This window comes from Alligator sinensis, unplaced genomic scaffold (genome assembly GCF_000455745.1).
Source record: "Alligator sinensis unplaced genomic scaffold, ASM45574v1 scaffold1115_1, whole genome shotgun sequence".
Classification (NCBI taxonomy): Eukaryota; Metazoa; Chordata; order Crocodylia; family Alligatoridae; genus Alligator; species Alligator sinensis.
Window position 1 is genome coordinate 826,639 of NW_005842317.1, and position 17,084 is coordinate 843,722.

General features: G+C 40.7%; 1 long non-coding RNA gene across 2 annotated transcripts in view; it reads left to right on the forward strand.

Annotated features, from left to right (window-relative positions):
* The window catches only part of LOC106722452, a 9,886-nt gene extending 765 nt beyond the window's left edge, over window positions 1-9,121 (forward strand). The window contains exons 2-4 of one of the 2 annotated variants that reach the window (XR_003095198.1): window positions 4,995-5,150; window positions 5,462-5,550; window positions 6,561-9,121. This is a non-coding gene — a long non-coding RNA (uncharacterized LOC106722452). The remainder of the gene's footprint in view (window positions 1-4,994; window positions 5,151-5,461; window positions 5,551-6,560) is intronic. The other variant, XR_001358419.2, reaches the window with a different exon arrangement.
* Window positions 9,122-17,084: the final 7,963 nt, after the last annotated feature.

The window sequence follows — 17,084 nt, forward strand, 5'->3', positions numbered from 1 at the left end:
TAAGGCTAACGTTATGTTCAACCATCTTTGGCTCCCCAGCTAGATTGACTAGGAACCCACTTAGAGAGCTGGGTTGATTGTAAGCTTAAACACACATCGGTGCCACCATACTCTTTTATAACAATACATAGAAAGTTTTCATACTATTAGACAAGTTAATACCTCTCAATTTAGAAAAAAAAATAAGATTAAAATTTTGCAGCATGCAGAGACAAAGGATGTGTCTACTTCCTCCTTTTCATTCTTTTTTGGTCCTCTTACTAACTACCCACACGCCTATTCACCAGTCACTTCAGTGAAAAGGTGATGAACTGGCATATAAATCTGGTTTCCTTACAGGAGCTGTTCAGCTGGCTGTGCTGGTGCTATATGAATAAATCAACAGGAGCTTTAAAGTCAGAAGACTTCTTAAGTATATTTTGTAGTTCATTTGGTCACACCAGTTTAAAGTGCTTGTGGTGCTACCCTCCGTTCTCACCCAGCTCCACATGTTCTACCTGCAAGCTACTACTCAAGGATATAAAAACAGCCAGAATTTGGGGGGGAGGCAGGACAACAATTAAGGAGTTACCATATTTTGAAAATTTGGGAACGCTGCATTGGGGGTTATATTTGAGAGGAGTAGAAACAGAATTAAATAAGTAAATACAACCCACAAGCCTCACATTGATTACTACTTGTATGAAACCAAATATGAAGGTAATGTATGCACATGTGAACGAGAAAATACCAAAATGTCTTTCTGTCTCTGGTATACATTTATTTATTACATTTGTATGCAGCCTTCCTGTGGAGAAAGATGCCTGCTATTAATGTTTGCCCTTTGCTATACATTTTGGAGATCTCCATTACTTATCCGTTGTTTGGAAAATTAAGACAGATGATAGCCAGGACTGGGTGGGTGAGAGGATATTGCCAGATTGAGATGCAGCAAATGAGTGGCTCCAGGGCCTCGAAAACATTTGCTTGTTGTTATTAAACACCCCAGAGTGTATAAATGCTTCACATAAACAAGTGAAGACATAACTTCTGCTCCAAATGAAAGTCAGGCAAGGCACAATAAGTGTGAATTATTAACAGACTAAAAAGAAGGGAAGGGAAAAAGAGATAATAACGATGTGACCACAGGGATAATTTAGTAATTAATGCACATGCTTGTGAAAGTATTATTATATTGTATTTAACATTTATATTTTATTGTTTAACTCATTTCTGTTAGGCAGCCTGGCAGAAACAAGTTTTTAGGAGAGATTTGTTTGAAAAGGAAAGGTAGTTTGGTGAACAGTTTTGAGGAGATGTTTTATGTATAGGGACAACAGGGAGTGGACATGGGAAAAAGAAATGATGTTACGGCTGGCATCATTTTGGCAATATTCTATTGTATATAGAATCATCTTGTTCTGCTCTGATCGTCACAGAATCGGAGAACCTTCCAGTGGCATATGAAGTGATGTGACTAACACCTGTCATGAATGGTTCATATTTTTAATAATCTCCCCGTAGGAAAAATTGTTTACTGATTTATTTTGATATTTTCCATTTCATTTGAGTTTGTTTGAATATTTCCAAGGCAAGTATAAAGGCAGACAAGCTTGGAAATTTATGAGGAAAGGCTAGTTTTGTATGGCAGAAAAAGGAGTTTGAAGTTAGCATACAACTAAACAGAGAGTCAGTAAATATTTAAAAAGCTTTGGGGCATGGTAAAAGGCAAAAAATGATGGCTGACAAAGATGAAATTCATTCCCCCAAACATTTTAACATGGGTAATTAAAATGCTTTGGAAATGAATCAAGATGAGTTTTTAAAGTCACTGTACAAATGTGAATGAGTTGACAGGCCATCAGTTTACACAATCTTCCACCATTAGTGATAATAATGCAGTAATATAAAACTTATGTCACAGCTCAAGTATTTCTTAATGTGTAACTATGCAGAACAATACTGTACTGCCATTTTGTCTTGACAGGCAGCGATGCAAGACAACTGAAACAATGTAATTTCCCTCCTGCCTCATTTTAATTTTCCTCAGTCCTAAAACTTAGCATGATCTTCCAACACTCTACAGCTCTGTGTATGTGTATATATATACATATTGTTCCCACGAGATAAAAAGTCACTGGAGGACAAAATGGATGGTGTATATTTCCTAGGTGGCTGCAGCTTAAGCAAACAACTCTATCTTTGTTCTGGGATACAAAGTCACCCGAGGACAAACCACATAGACAGCCTTGGGATTGCCCCAAATTCCTATAGCATGACAGCCATACTGCATTCTCATTTTTATCCAAACACGATTTCTACTCATAGTATTTACTGCTGGGTGTGCAGTAAATTTATGTTTTGCCTCCTTGACAGAGCACAGGCACATGGCAGCAGGAAAGAACCCATTGTTTGGAATGAAGCAAGTACACATTAAAATCAGTGACAGAACAGCCCAATGATTTGAAGCGTGGGGCTGGTTTGAACAGATGTATGAGGAATATTTTACTTATGGCAACTCTCCCCAGATTTTGTGACCTCTTGAACTTAACTAAGACATTTCCTTTTCTTTCCCTATCATGTATCTTCCGTTGGGCCACCTTTTCCCTCCTCCCCCATGCTCCTTCTTCCGTTCTTTTTGTCAGCAGACTTAGGCAGTGGGATCAAATTTAGCTTCTGCAGGTGAGGGAATGAGACTATTTCCTCCTCTTCCTCTTCCACCAGTGTTGCCAACTCCTGTGATAGTTGATGTGTCTTTTAAAGACTTGAGTACTCATGTAAGACATATAAAGCTTACGTGATCATATAAGAATCTCAGCTTCATTAAAAAAGAAAAGTTTCTTAATCCAGTTGTTGTGGAGGACAGCTTCAAAACTTATCCCCTAAAGACTCAAACACCAGAAGGCCAATCAAATGGATCCAACTTTTAAAGATAGATAGATAGATAGATAGAATTGTTTTTAGGTCTATCTTGTAATTTTTGTGTGGCTTGACTCATGAATGTTTTGGGGTTGGAAATTATGTTTCTTTCCTAGGCACTGTAGTGTGCCTCTGTTGTTCAGGGCTAGAAGCAGCTGAAGTGTGTAGCCATCCAACAGGAGCACCACTGCTTAGTGGTGAGAGGAGAGAACCATATCCAGAATTTTATTTTCAATCCCAGCCACCCAGAACAGAGGAACCCAGTGCACAGGGAAGATATAGAGAAGTACAGAGATAATCTAGTGCACATATAATAGATTACCTAATGCATAAATAAGGATTCAATGAGGTAATGGTTACAGTTGTCATAGGATGATACAAGGAGCTGGTGATAGAAATGCCAGGATTCCTCAGTTTATCTTTTAATCTTTTTAATATAATTAAATACACAAGTGAAGCTTATGGAAGTCATACCAATTCATCTTTTTGATCTTTTAGACTTTCCCATATTACTCTACATTTAGGATAAGGTATTATCATCTCTGTTTCTCTAGTGCACTTACAAAAATATTGATAGCACTGTTGGAAACGATTCAACACTTAAAGTACAGAGGTGGTAAAGAGGAAAGACATGTTTGACTGAGCACGTACACAGCACTAACCTTTCACCTACTGAATCACTCTGGATCAAAATAAACTGGAGCACAAACAAGTGTCATGATTTCCTCGGGCTAGTTAGAGTCAACTTGGTCCTAGAGCCAGAATAAGACAGTACACCGAGTATAGTGCTAAAGATCCCATATGCAGGATCAAATGCCTACACAAAGGAAGAGTAAAAATTGAACAAATGCTAGGAACAGTTTTGACTAACTGAGATTCTACAGGTGTACATAGTAGGATGTCACATATGAAAGATTAATGGAACATAAGACCACAATACTCTTTATCAGAGTATCACAATTAAATAGAATTAAATTAGATTTGTTATACAAAATCAAAGACAATTAAGAGACACAATGGAAAATATAATTCTATGCTATAAATAGACATTATCCAGCTATGGATCATAAACCCAATTCTGTTTCCTCCATTTTTAACAGTTCACCAAGCTAAACACAGCACAAGCAAAACTGATTAGAGGCACATGGACTAAAAGTAAATCAGCATGAAGTGAGTTTCTGGCCCACAGAACAAGGATAACTGGAGAGTACATTCCAATATATGTTATTCTTCCAGAATCAAGATACATGTGCACCATCGTCAATATTAACCAGTAAAAAACTGAAGGACTGGATAGTTTAGAGTACTTGGAAAGGGCAGCAGAGCTTTTTTACTGCTTGGTTACAGACATAAATACTGACCAGGTTAGAAATGGTTTAATGTCATTATCATCTGATGGATGTTAAGTGGCATATGGTATATTAATTGATGATCCTATTATAGTTTCTAGTGGGCAGGTATCACAAATCATCAAAAGCAGGGTCATCAGCTGAGAGGCTGATGAGGAATAAACTGCTGTGGAATTGATCCTTTCCCACAATACCTCTGAGTCAGAAAAGCAGCATAATGCCTTTTATGGGTAAACATAACATCAGCTTCCAGAGTAGTTGACTGAGTAACATCAGTATATTAACTAAAAGAGCACTGTTTTATTACAAATACATTTGGAAATATAAACTCTCTTTTCCTAAGTACTATGTTTTTAATGTATTTTGTTACATAGCAAGGATTTCCTGTCCAGATTTTCATGAATGGTTCTGCAGTTCTTGTGTAGAAAATCCACCTTGAATTTGTTCCTATGATTACTTTGAATTTGTTCCAGGCATTGATTAAAGTATTATCAAGCTGCTTTGCGGGCTAGTAATCCTCATCTGTTACCTTCCCAACCCTCCCCCATCCCCACATATGTGTTACTTATGTTTTCTAAATCCACACTTAGAAAAGCCTCTAGAGCCCATGATGATTTTGACTGAGCTCTTAATTTAATTTGACATCAAGCTAATTATTTCATGCTCTTAAAAAGGTAAGCTTTCCAGCTAAAACCTGAAGAACTACACCCATCAGTGTCTTTCCTGTTATCTTTCCACATCTGATAGGTGGCAGTAAACTTCATCATGCAACTGACACATGAGAGAGGAAGAGGATTAAGAAAATGCCCTGTTGTGATTTCAACTCAGTTCATTCCTAGATGTCAGTGGACTTGCTTCTCCATTGTCTGTTTGATCAAGAGTTCTGCCTCTCTCATTCTCCAGGTGAGAAAACTATAAAACAAGTATGAAGTCTGTTTCCACACAGATGAAAGGGACAGGGCTTTTCATACAGAAGAGAAACACCAAACTGTGTCAATTAAAAACAAATTATAAAGATAGTTGAACCCAGTTAAGATAATTTATTTGCTTTACAGTACTTTCATGAGCAGACTCACTAATGTTAATGGGAGTAAAGGAAGCAGCATATAGCAAAAACTAGTACAAAGCACACACGCATAGCTAATAATTACACTGATAAGTGTTTATATATATTTCAAAATCTTTTCTCTATATTTGAAATTCCTTCATTGCAGGCATTTTTCTTCTGGAGTAAATTATGACTGAACATCTAGATTTCTAATTATTTTTCCAAAGCATGATAAACCAGCAGTAGGACTTGACAGTAAGTAATAATAATTTAAGTAAAGAGTATATGAAAGGGTTTGCAAGGCCAGGACCTATGTACCTTTGCACTTAGACTTTAGAGCTCTTGAGATAACTAGAATTACAGAATATAAGAGCCAGATGAGTAAAATATCAGGGCCTAGTTTCCAAGGTGCTGAAGCCAACATTTTCAAGCCTGAATTCCTCGAGGTAGGAACCTAAGCTCATATTTAAGCATGGAGAAGTGCTGAGCATGTGTAGCTTCCAATGTATGCTGTTAACTCCAAGCCATTTTAACTTTAGATCAAAGGCAACCTATTTCTGGGCTTAACTTTAGATATCCAAGTTTGAACATTTTTAGTCAAGTGCCTCTTCCAAGGAGTTAAGTACCTTCCCATTGCAAAAAATTCTAATTGTTCACGTCCTACTAAAAGCAGCGAATTAGGTGTGCCTTTACAGAACTTCAGAGTACACTAAGAAATATACCAATGTAATATGCCAGCATGAACACTATATCCGTAAGAGGTATGATATGTGAGTAAGGAGACCCATCTAGTCTTCTGCTACCCCCTATGTATCTGTCAGCAGCAAGCACTAGCAGAGGTTTTTGCTCAAGGGACAGTAACTAGTGTCAATAAGTGTGTTGTGGTGGCCCTCACCTATCTAATCTTGTATTTGGAGGTGGGCAGAACTTATGCAAGTCATACAGTCAGTATCTGGTATTCTGCTAATATCACCCTTGTGTGGCAGTCTTAAATAAGGAAAGGATTTGGTTCTTGGGCCAAATTAGTTCACAATAAAACACATAGATGTGTGTATAGATGCACCCTTATAAGTGACTGAGAGAACTTGAGTATAGCCTGGACTGGACTGCTACTAAACTGTTTGAACAGTTAGTTCTAGGTCTTGGTTATGTCCCAACAGGACCAAATGGGCAGAGTTTATATTTTTTATAACTTTATTTAGGATACCACTGAATCAGGAAGGGATGGTGAATAGCTGGTGATGGGCCATTTATTTTTTAAACAGGAGGTCCAAGCTGGAATAAATCTGGAATCAAACAATTTTCTCCACCACACTGTTCTATTTGTTACTCGGGACTTCCATCTCCTCTGCTCATTATACAAATTGGTTTGAGTCCTCCTTGCTTCATTGAATCAAAGGTAATTTTACCATTTACCACAATAAGAGAAGAATGAGCACTCAGTGAAGGGACTTTAAAATGTCATTTTTTTCCTATACAAGGCATTCAATATCTTGGAAAGTCCCCAATTCCTAAAACAGCATAAATTATGAGATTTAACTGAGAAATACTGCACTTTAGATTCCATCTGAGATTGTATCATGTATGCACAGCATTTTATATTTATCACCTTAAATTACTTCTATTGAATTTTGATTATAATGCTTTTTAAAAATATCACACTAGCTTATACGTGGTCAGAAATAAATCGAATATGATTCGTTCTACTTTGTGCTTGGATGATGTACTAATTTATTTCCCACAACAGTACCATTCATTGTATAAAGCTAGGAGTTGTTTTTCTAATTTTAACAAGTTTAGCTTGCTAATAACCAAGACAAATGTATAAATTTGTGTTTTTCAGGTGAAGTTTTTCACTTTAATCAAAAACATGCTTGCAATGCATGAGACACTCAATTGATCTCTTGCACAATTTTTTAAACGTTAGAATTAATTAATGACAAACATTTAGTTAGAAATCTTTAGTAAGCTGGTTCTTAATGTTGATCTTGATTTATATTCAAGTCATGTATTTATTCAGACTTTCAAATAAAATATGTTTGAATTGCTACACTGATATAATAGCATGCTTTGCAGAGTACTCTTGAATGTCATAATGTTGATATGATCTTTCATGTGGTATATTTTCACCTTCACTGAGCCTGTAGTAAGGCTGAGCTATCAGTACTTAAACCAATCACAAATTTTCAGTGAAAGTCCTGTATTTTGAATGTATGCAAGAAGAATAACAAAATCACTCAGTACCCCACTTCTAAAACCATGTTCCTCAAATAAAGAAACTCACACAACAGACTTCAGAGCTGTTACTTCTGACTGAAATCCACTAAGCTAAACTTGGATTTGAATGACATAATGAGTCATTTGAGTCACAACGTCTCATGAAAATTGAGACAACTTACACTATAGCAGCCATGAGAAAGTCAAGCACCTATGACAGAGGTGGGCAAAATGCGGCCCGCGGGCCAGATGTGGCCCGCCAGCTCATTCTATCCAGCCTGCGGGGCCCCTAAACAATTTAGAAAATTAATATTTATCTGCCCCTGGCTGCCTGTCATACAGCCCTCAATGGCTTGCCAAAACTCAGTATGTGGTCCTCCGCCTGAAATAATTGCCCGCTCCTGACCTATGATCTACGGGGAAACAACTTGAAAGATCTTACAAGGACACCTTGTTTTACAGTGTTATTTTATGGTGTCTGGTTAATTGTAGATTGATGAGGTAATGCAGTGTTTGCCAACCTCTGGCATAAAGCATGAATAGTGAGCTTATCTAACTGCCTAAACTCCTGTAATGGGTTGGCTTCTGCAGATGGCTTTTGCTCCCTCAACCAGTCCTCCCAAATAAAATACAGTACTTAAACAACAAACAAATGGACAGACAAAACCAAATCTTTCCGCCCTTTGCCTCTGGCCCCTGCACATCAACCTGGCCCCCTCCTCATAGCAAACTGTTCCACTCCTAACTTACTTCCTCCCTTTTGCTTACTCTTCTGGGAGCTTTTAAAGCCCCCAGTGGGACACTCCCTGCTGTCCCAATGCCTCTCAGCTGGGTTTGCTTAACAAGGCTGATCGTTCCCTCTTAAAGGGACATCCTGCCCTGTTTACAGGGCCCAACCTGCACTATCATCTCTCTCATGTATATTTTCTGCTCTGACAGAGGTCCCTCACATAAATAGGCCACCACAGAGTATTAATGTTTTAAATTACTCTTTTTGTATTATATCTGTAGCACCAACAGTGCACAATCTTTATACTAGTTATACTGCAGAAGAAAAATTGGTGCTGAGAAATCTACATCTAAATATGACAATATAACTAATGAAGAAAACTGGGAAAAGAGATGCATAATCAGTTCTTATGTTTTTATTAATTGGTCAGACTGCACATATGCTTGTTAGTTCCAGATTTTTTATTCATTTTTAATTTGCAGTGGAAGAGTAATTACAGCTCCAGAGGTATGTTTTGGAGAGTAACTAAGTACTTAGTATCCTGCTGTTTTGTATTTATTCAGTGATATGACATTCTCAGGCCCTGGACTGGTCAATGGAGCCATTCAGTCAGACCTACCATCCCATGGCAAACTATATGACTAGGGCAAGGCTTGCCTGAGGCCTCCAGCAGGGCCTAGCCATTTGTCTACTCCCTGTCACCAGAGTGGTTGGTCAGTGTCACCTGACTCCCTACTGTCCCCATATAAAAGCAGGAACATGAAGTTTCTGGGCAACAGGATTCACTTGTTGGCTACAAATGTCCAACTCGGGATCCTTAAAATTCTGGTTTATTAGGCGGATTGAAACACTGTAATGAAGTTAAATCATAAACCTTGGGGCTGGTCCCCACACACACACACACACACACACACACACACACACAGTAGCGAGCTACAAGAGTCAGGTATACCTATCCCACAGGTGCTGGAGTCTGCCGTCGAGGCTTCTTTCAGCGTGGTGTTATCTTCCAGAAGGGGGTCGCCGGCTGGTCCTTCTGGCTGGACAGGTCAGATGCTGGTCAAGTTGGAGATCAAGAGGGCGCTGCTGAGGGTCACTTTCCACTGCTTTTTATCTGTCCTTGGCAGACTTTGGTGACTCCCCAGTTTTCAGGTTTGCCCAATCCAGGGGTTGTTGACCCTCGTGGGACTTCCCCCTCGGTGGCTACTGGATGGCATGTGTCAGCCCCAGTGGTCGTCCGCATGTACGTGCAGGTTTGGGAGTCTGTTGATGAGTTTTGAATAGGGCTCTGGGAGCAGTCAATCTGGAGATATTCAGCCCAAAAGTTGGTCCCCGGCGTTGATTAACTCAGACCAGGGCTTCTAGCCCTTGAACAGTGACGTTTAGAGATTTCCCGGTTGCTACATTGTCTTCTATTGATTTCTCCCGCTGGTTGATCTGCGGCTTTCCTAGGTGTTAATTGCTGCCTGCTACTGTGTTACGCATTCAATCACTGATTCACTCGCTCTTTCAGGGGCCCGCCTGATACAGGGAAGCGGCAGTTTGACTCCTGCCCTTAGCATTGTTACAATGTATAACTAACTTCTGAAACTAAACACATTTAGTTGAAAGGTGAGGAGTATAAAATATAAGCTACAAAAGTAATGCCATGGCACACAAATAGATAAAAATACCAAAATACAAGGGGAGATATAAAATGCACACACACAAATTTTAAAACACAATTCCTTATCTTAAAGTGAAAGAAAGAGGAAGGAAGAAAAGGTAGAAGAGGAAAAACATATCCAAGGAGGGGAGAGCAAGTGCAGGCAAGAGGAAAAGGGGGCTTTCTGCTACACACTTTGGCCTGAGGTGCCTTGCTGTTCCCTCCAGCTTGCTCTTTAACTGCACTTTCTGGCTCCTCTCTGCTTGATCTTGCAGCTTCTTAACTTAGCTTGCTCTTTGACTCTGCTCACTTCTTGACATCCTCCTGGCTTCCCAATTTAGCTTGTTCCTAAACTCTGCTCTCATATTGATCTCCTGGCTCTTGACCCACCTTGTCCCTGCATTCTGTTTACCACTCCTGACTCTGGTCTGTACCTCAGTCCCTAAGTGGCCCCAGACCTGGCTTCTTGTACCCTGGAGTGACAAACACTAAATATGAAGTGAACTATTTGCATTATACAGAGATAAAGGTAACATTTAACTAAGAAATTCTTCTGCATCTACTTTGAAGCCACTGATACTTATAAATTTAAACACTAATATATTTGAACCACTAAATGTTTTATGAAAAAAAATAAAACCAGGTGCATGCTAGTATGACTGGACTGTAAACTAGGCTGAACTTTCACCAAGGCAAAAATGTCATGTCTAAAGTTGAAAAGGAAGTATTATGGCAGAAGAGATCGTTCTGCAGTAAGACAGATAATATTCCCCCAACATAATGATAAATAGCTGCCATAGGAAAAATATGCCTGACAACTACAATTATAAAAGGTATTCTTACGGCATGACGATGTTATCATAGGCAAAAGGAGTTTGGACAATATATACAGAAATGACTAATACTTATGAATACCTCACTTGCAGAATTGCCAGTTTAATACAATGCAGTGGGGCTTGATTTTTATGAAAGTTGCCAAGCTGCTGCCCTTTGAAAGTCAGATCCCTAAAGTGTCTTAAATCCCTAAAAAACAGAGGTGTTAAGTCACTAATCTCCTCTTTATATTTTAGCTGAGGTTTCTTCAAACATAAGCTGAGTACATGGAAGTAGTATAGGGGGTAAAGCATTTGTTAAATCTTATCAGACCTGTCAATCTTTAATTATGACATCATAATTAGAAGTATGTGTTGCTAAAGCTGGAATTTGAGTGTAGGTGAAGATGAAGTGTTGATTAGCACATTTAATAGCCTGTAATTTTGATAATATGAATGTAATAATCATTGGCTCTGATTTGTATAGGGTTTATATGCTGGGTATGTTATTAAAGTAATCAACCCTTTTGTGGATTCCCAGCCCCCTCAGAGATGTCCAATGAGGGCCAAGAATTATGTTTAGGCCTGGTTAGGGCATGGCTTTCCCCTCCATGCAGTCAGATTCTAGAAGCCAACTGGGTCTGTGTCCTGAACTTGTTTCCCACCTCCTTCAGGACCACCCAATCAGGGATGAGAATAGTGTTTGGGCATGGCTAGGCTTTGTCCCCACCTCCCAGCCAGTCAGATTCAGGAAACAATTAGAATGCATGTCCTGGCCTCTGCTGGAAAGGATAACAAACCAGGCTTGTGATCAATTTTGCATGCCCACTGGATGATTAGCCATGTTACCCCACCAGCCACTAAGGCTTCATTTAAGAGAGCCATTTTCTGGAAATGGGGAGGAACAAGGCAAGATGCCACGGATAATTTTCTTAATCCAGCAAAGCCCAGTAATATTTATTTACGAGCTTTGCTTTTAAATTTACAAGCTTTGGATCACTGAGGATGTAAATCAGAAAATCCATGAAAGTTTATGGGGCTCTGTGTTGGGACAGTGTATTGAACATTATTGTAGCCATGGGCTGTACTAAAGACTATTTGTGTTGAACTCAAAATAATATAGCACAGGGTATGGGGATTTTAAATGATGTGTAATTCTCAGAAGAACCTAATGAGGCTTAAAGAATATGACTGGCAAGGGTGACATGGCTCTGGTGCCCTACACTGAAAGAAAGCTAAGGAATAGAGATTACAAATCTTGGTTTAGAAGAGAAACTGGATGTTGAAGACTTTTTGTAAGGTGTTGCTTCTGAATAAAGGATGTGTTACGTGACTGCAGTGTGTCTTTGTAGTTTTTTGAATTATGAAGTGGGTAAAGAGCAAGGTGGGCAGCCCACAAAACTAGGGGATATAGAATTATTAACATTGGTATAAACCCACTTACAAATAATGTAATCAAGCACAAAACAAGTCCCCAAAATAACTGAGAGGCATGGTAGGCAAACCCATCAGTAAAAATTTGAGCAGGTCAGCTTCATAATAAACTGTTTTGACATGTTTTGGGAAGGGGTCATGTTCCAGTGCTAGTAATTCAAACAGGTCTTAGCTAGAAATCTGAATCACCATAGTTAACAGCCCCCTTCCCCAGATGCTTTTGTTATTGCAGGGTTAGCGTTTCCTATGACAGACAAATTGCTATCAGTAAAATCTGGGCAAGCTGGTCCACAATAAACCTTTTTGATAAGTGTTTGGGAGGGGGGCACATTCTAAATGTTTTAACTTGGCTACTTTGAAGGCTCATCCACTGTGAAGATTTCCTCTATGTATGTCTGTTCATAACCTTTTTCAAATGCTTCTCTGGTTCTAGGGGTATATGTTGTAGCTATATTGGTCTAAGGACATAGGCAGATAAGGTTCTTTGGGTAAATCCAATATCTTTTATTAGACCAAGTAAAATAGTTGGAAAAATTCTTCTTAGCAAGCTTTTGGGCACAAACACCCTTTGTCAGGCAAAGGAAGTGTCTGCAGATGATCTGTGCTCTTCCTGGATGGAGTAGTAAAGCAGCCAGAGGCCAGTACATATGCACGAAAACCAGTCAGTTAAAATGTAAATTGAGGTGGTCAGTAGGTGAGAGATAGGTGTGCAGGGAAGGCGGAATGAATGTAGTTGTAGTCAAAGAATGGGAGACAGGACAGTGTGGGGGAAGGGAATGAGAATAGCTGGTAAAAAGTGGAGGGTTTACCTGGGGAATCACATATTAGGCAGGTTATGATGTGTCATAAATCTAATGTCTATATTTAGTCCATGATTTTTTGTATCCAGTAGATTGTTGAAGTGGAGTTCATAGGCTTGTCTGTGAAAGGTATTTTGTAAATTCCCTTTGAGGATTAGAACTGAGAGATTGGAGAGAGAGTGGTTTTCTTGTGAGAAATGTGCCCCCACAGGTAATTAGAGAGTCTTGTCTTTGATAGTTTTTTGGTGTGCATTCATTCTTGTGCACAGTTGTCAGAGCCAAACCTAGGCTGGTGCAAATTGGGGTGACTGCCCCAGGCCCTGCACTTTGTGGGGGATAGCCCACAGACAGTGTCATACAGGGCCTGCCATGGCTGCTGTGCACCACTGGCTCTGCTGTGGCCGCCGTTCACTACTGGCTCTGCACTCCAGCTGCTCGTCCCCATCCCCCCACCCACTCCATGCTCTGGCTACTTGCCACCCCCCTCCCACTTTGTGCTCCGGTGACTTGCCATCCCCCTCCCCCCAGCTCCGCACAGGTTAATATGCCCCGGGCCCTGCACTCCCCTAGGGACGACTTTGGCAGTTGTTGTTTGGCTTCTCCTACATATTTTCCATCAGGGCATTTGGTGCACTGGGTGAGATATATCACATGTCTCAAGATGCAGGTGTAAGATCCAGGAATGTTGATGGAGCTGTTGTGGGGTGTAGTAACTGTGGGGGTGGTAGAGATGTGTTGGCAGGTTTTACATTTCTTGTCCCACATGGTCTGGATCCATTTGGTGTGTTTTGGGCTATAGAAAATTTGCTTCTGGTGATGAGGTTGATGAGGTTCAGTGCTTGTTTAAAGGATAGGATGGTGGTACTGGGGAGATTTCTTTGAGAACTGGACCTCCTTCTAGTATGGGTTGCAATTGTTTGAGGATTTTCCATATAGGTTCTCTGGTTCTAGGCACCTTCATGTGGTCACCTTTTATAAAGGGGAGCTGTTTCCTTACTTTTAAATCTGTCCCTGTATATGGTTCTCCCCACTTCCAAAGAATTTTCAGGAGTCACATCAATAAGTCTACAGTGTATAGTTCTGTGAAAACTCTGATTGTAACTTTTTATAAAGTTACACATCCATGTAGATATGGGTGTTATGAGCTGTAAAATATCTCCACACCTGAGATTTTAAAGTTCTGTTAAAACATTCCACAACTCATGGTTTCACTTTGTTATTAGTAACAAAAAGATGCATCCTGTATAGGTACAACAAATTGCTCACAGGCCCATTTACAAACTTATTCCTGGTCAGTCTGTAATTTTCAAGAGCCTAGGATACCTGACAGTTTGTCATCTCTTTTAGGCCTAAGCATGTTAGAAAATATATCTAGCATGGCTTTATCCTACAATGCCATTGTTTATGGGTTGTCATTCGGTTGCCATTTTCTATATAAACAAATACTGTGTATCTAAACCTGTCCTTGTGCTTGGAAAACTGCTACGTTATCTAGCAGATCTGCCTACCACTGGCCATCCACATTTGAAATAACTGTTGTGTTTCTTTTGAAACATGCATGCATAGGCTTATGGCTTTCAGAGCAGGATTCTTATACTTTACACAATGTCACGTGGCTTCTTTTCAAGGTTGTGCTGTGTTTTCTGGTCTTACAATAAAGAGTTCAAACTTCCAAAGCTTTGAATGAAGCCTGGATCATAATAAATCTTCCTTAGAAGACCTTTGTCCTTAGACATAGGATCATAGAAAAGTAGGGCTGGAAGGGATCAAGGTCGTCTAGTCCAACCCCCTGCTTAAGGCAGAAACATCCCTAAACAACCTCTGCCAAGTATCTGGCTAATCTGCTCTTGAAAACTTCCAAAGATATAGATTCCATAGTTTCTCTGGATAACTTGTTCCAATGCTTGACTACTCTTGTCAGAAAGTTCCTCTTAATCTCCAACCTAAATTTCCCTATTTTGAGTCTATTGCTGCAGCTTGAGTCCATTGCCCCTAATCCTGTCCCCCTAAGGTCCCAGAGAAAAGTCTATCTCTATCTTCTCTGTATTTGTCCTTCAGGCACTTGAACACTGTTATCAAATCTCCACTTGTTCTTCTCTTCTCCAGACTAAATTACCCTGGTTCTATCAGCCTTTCCTTGTAAGTCTTGCCTCCTAGGCCCCAAATACTTTTTTTCACTCTGCACTGGACTCTTTCCAAACTGTCTATATCATTCTTGAAGTGTGGGGTCCAAATCTGAGCACTATTCACCCATGCTGAAGAGAATAGAAGAATCACTTACCTTGATTTGCAAGTGACATTCCTGTTGATACAATACAGTGTGCTGTTGGGTTTATTTTTTTTTTCAAGAAGAGCACACTGTCGGCTCGTATTCAGTCTATGGTCTACTTCAGGGGTGGGCAATTATTTCAGCTGGAGGGCCACTCTACAAGTTAGGGTAAGATGTCGAGGGTTGCAAGGGTAGTCCTGCCCCTTGACAGGTGCACCGCCCCTTGGTCACCATCTCGTGACCAGAAGTCCTGCCCTTAATCCTTGACCTTTGCAATTAGAAGTTCCTCCCCTTGTTCCAGAAGTAATTTTTTGAGCGGGGGTTGCCATCTTGGAACTGAAAAAAACCCAACAAATCATATACTAAAAAAAAAATATTTACTATAACATATTTTAATTTTATTTCAGAAAAATATCTTTTCCTGATTTATGTGTGTTTGCATAGTATATATAGAGGCAATTGCATAATAGGTCAAAATAGTCTTAATCTTGTATATTGTGTATGGGGGACTAAGGGAGTGTATGTGGGGGGATGTAGGGGTGTGTGGTTGAGGAAGTGTGTGGTTGGGGAGTGGGTGGGTATGTGGTTGGGTATGGGGGTGTGTGTTTCTGGGGCATAGGTATGGTGGGTGGAGGGTGTGGGGGAGGGTGCAGGTTTATGTGTGGGTGTGCAAGGGTATGGGGTGTGTGGTTGGGGTGGCGGGGTGGGAGGGTATGTGTGGGTCCTCAGAGCCCCCAAAGAGTGTGAATCCCCAGAGCCACATGTGGTAGCTACAAGCAGGACCAGCCCCACCCAGCCCCATAGTGTGCAGCTTCCAGATCTCTCACCCAGATCCTGGCTGCACCTGGTGGCAGCAAGCAGGGCCCATCCGACCCAGCATTATAACATGCAGCTCCTGCACTCCTGCCCAAGTCCCCAGCCCCGTATAGTGGCAGTGTGTGGGACCAGCCTGGCCCATCCCCATAGCACACAGCTCCCTGCACTCCTGGCTCCCTTGCCCACACCGGGAGTCCTTAGCTTGCAGGGAGGGAGGACTGGAAATAGTCTCAGGCAGCCAGGCAGCAGCTTCTGCCAGGCAGAAGCTTCTTGTCTCCAACTCTGCCTGGCTTCGGGCTGGGGCGGGTCAGGCTAGGTTGGGGGGGGTTGGTTGCTTAGCAACCAGAGCCACACCTCATGCATGAAAGCATCAGCTTGCAGAGGAACACCCCAGGGCCAGGGCCCGGGACAATTCTTTTGGCTTATGGAGGGGCCCTACAGGCTGGATTGAATTGTATAGCAGGCCAGATCTGGCCCATAGGCTGTATTTTGCCCACCTCTGGTCTACTTTAACCACCAGGTCCTTCTCTGCAGTACTACAGTCTAACCAATCATTCCCTACTCTGTATTTGTACATGGTTTGCATTTGTCCTTGCTGAATCCTGTCTGACTGATTGCAGACCATTTCTCTAGTCTGCCCTGGTAATTCTGGATCCTAGCCCTACCTTCCAGAGTGTCTGCAATTCCATCCAACTTGGTGTTATCCACAAATTTGCTAAGAATACAGTTGAATGAAATATCTATAACTTTGTTGTCTTTTGTCTGATTCAAATTAAATTTACAAGGGTGGTATTCTCTTCTGAGCACATGAAGCCTGCCAAGTTTCAAGGTGATAGGTGCAGTGGTTTGGGGAAAACTTACCCCAAATTCTTGAAAGCAAAACTCATGTCATGTGTATGTGTTAAGCCATAGCAGGGTCAAAACTTTTGGTATGCTAGCCTTTGTTGAGGCCACAAAGCCTGCCAAGTTTCAAGGAGATAGGTATAGGGGCTTGGGGAAACTGCACCTCAAGCTGCTGACGGCAAAACTCGTGACATGGGTGAGACTGTGTGTGTTAAGGTGCAGT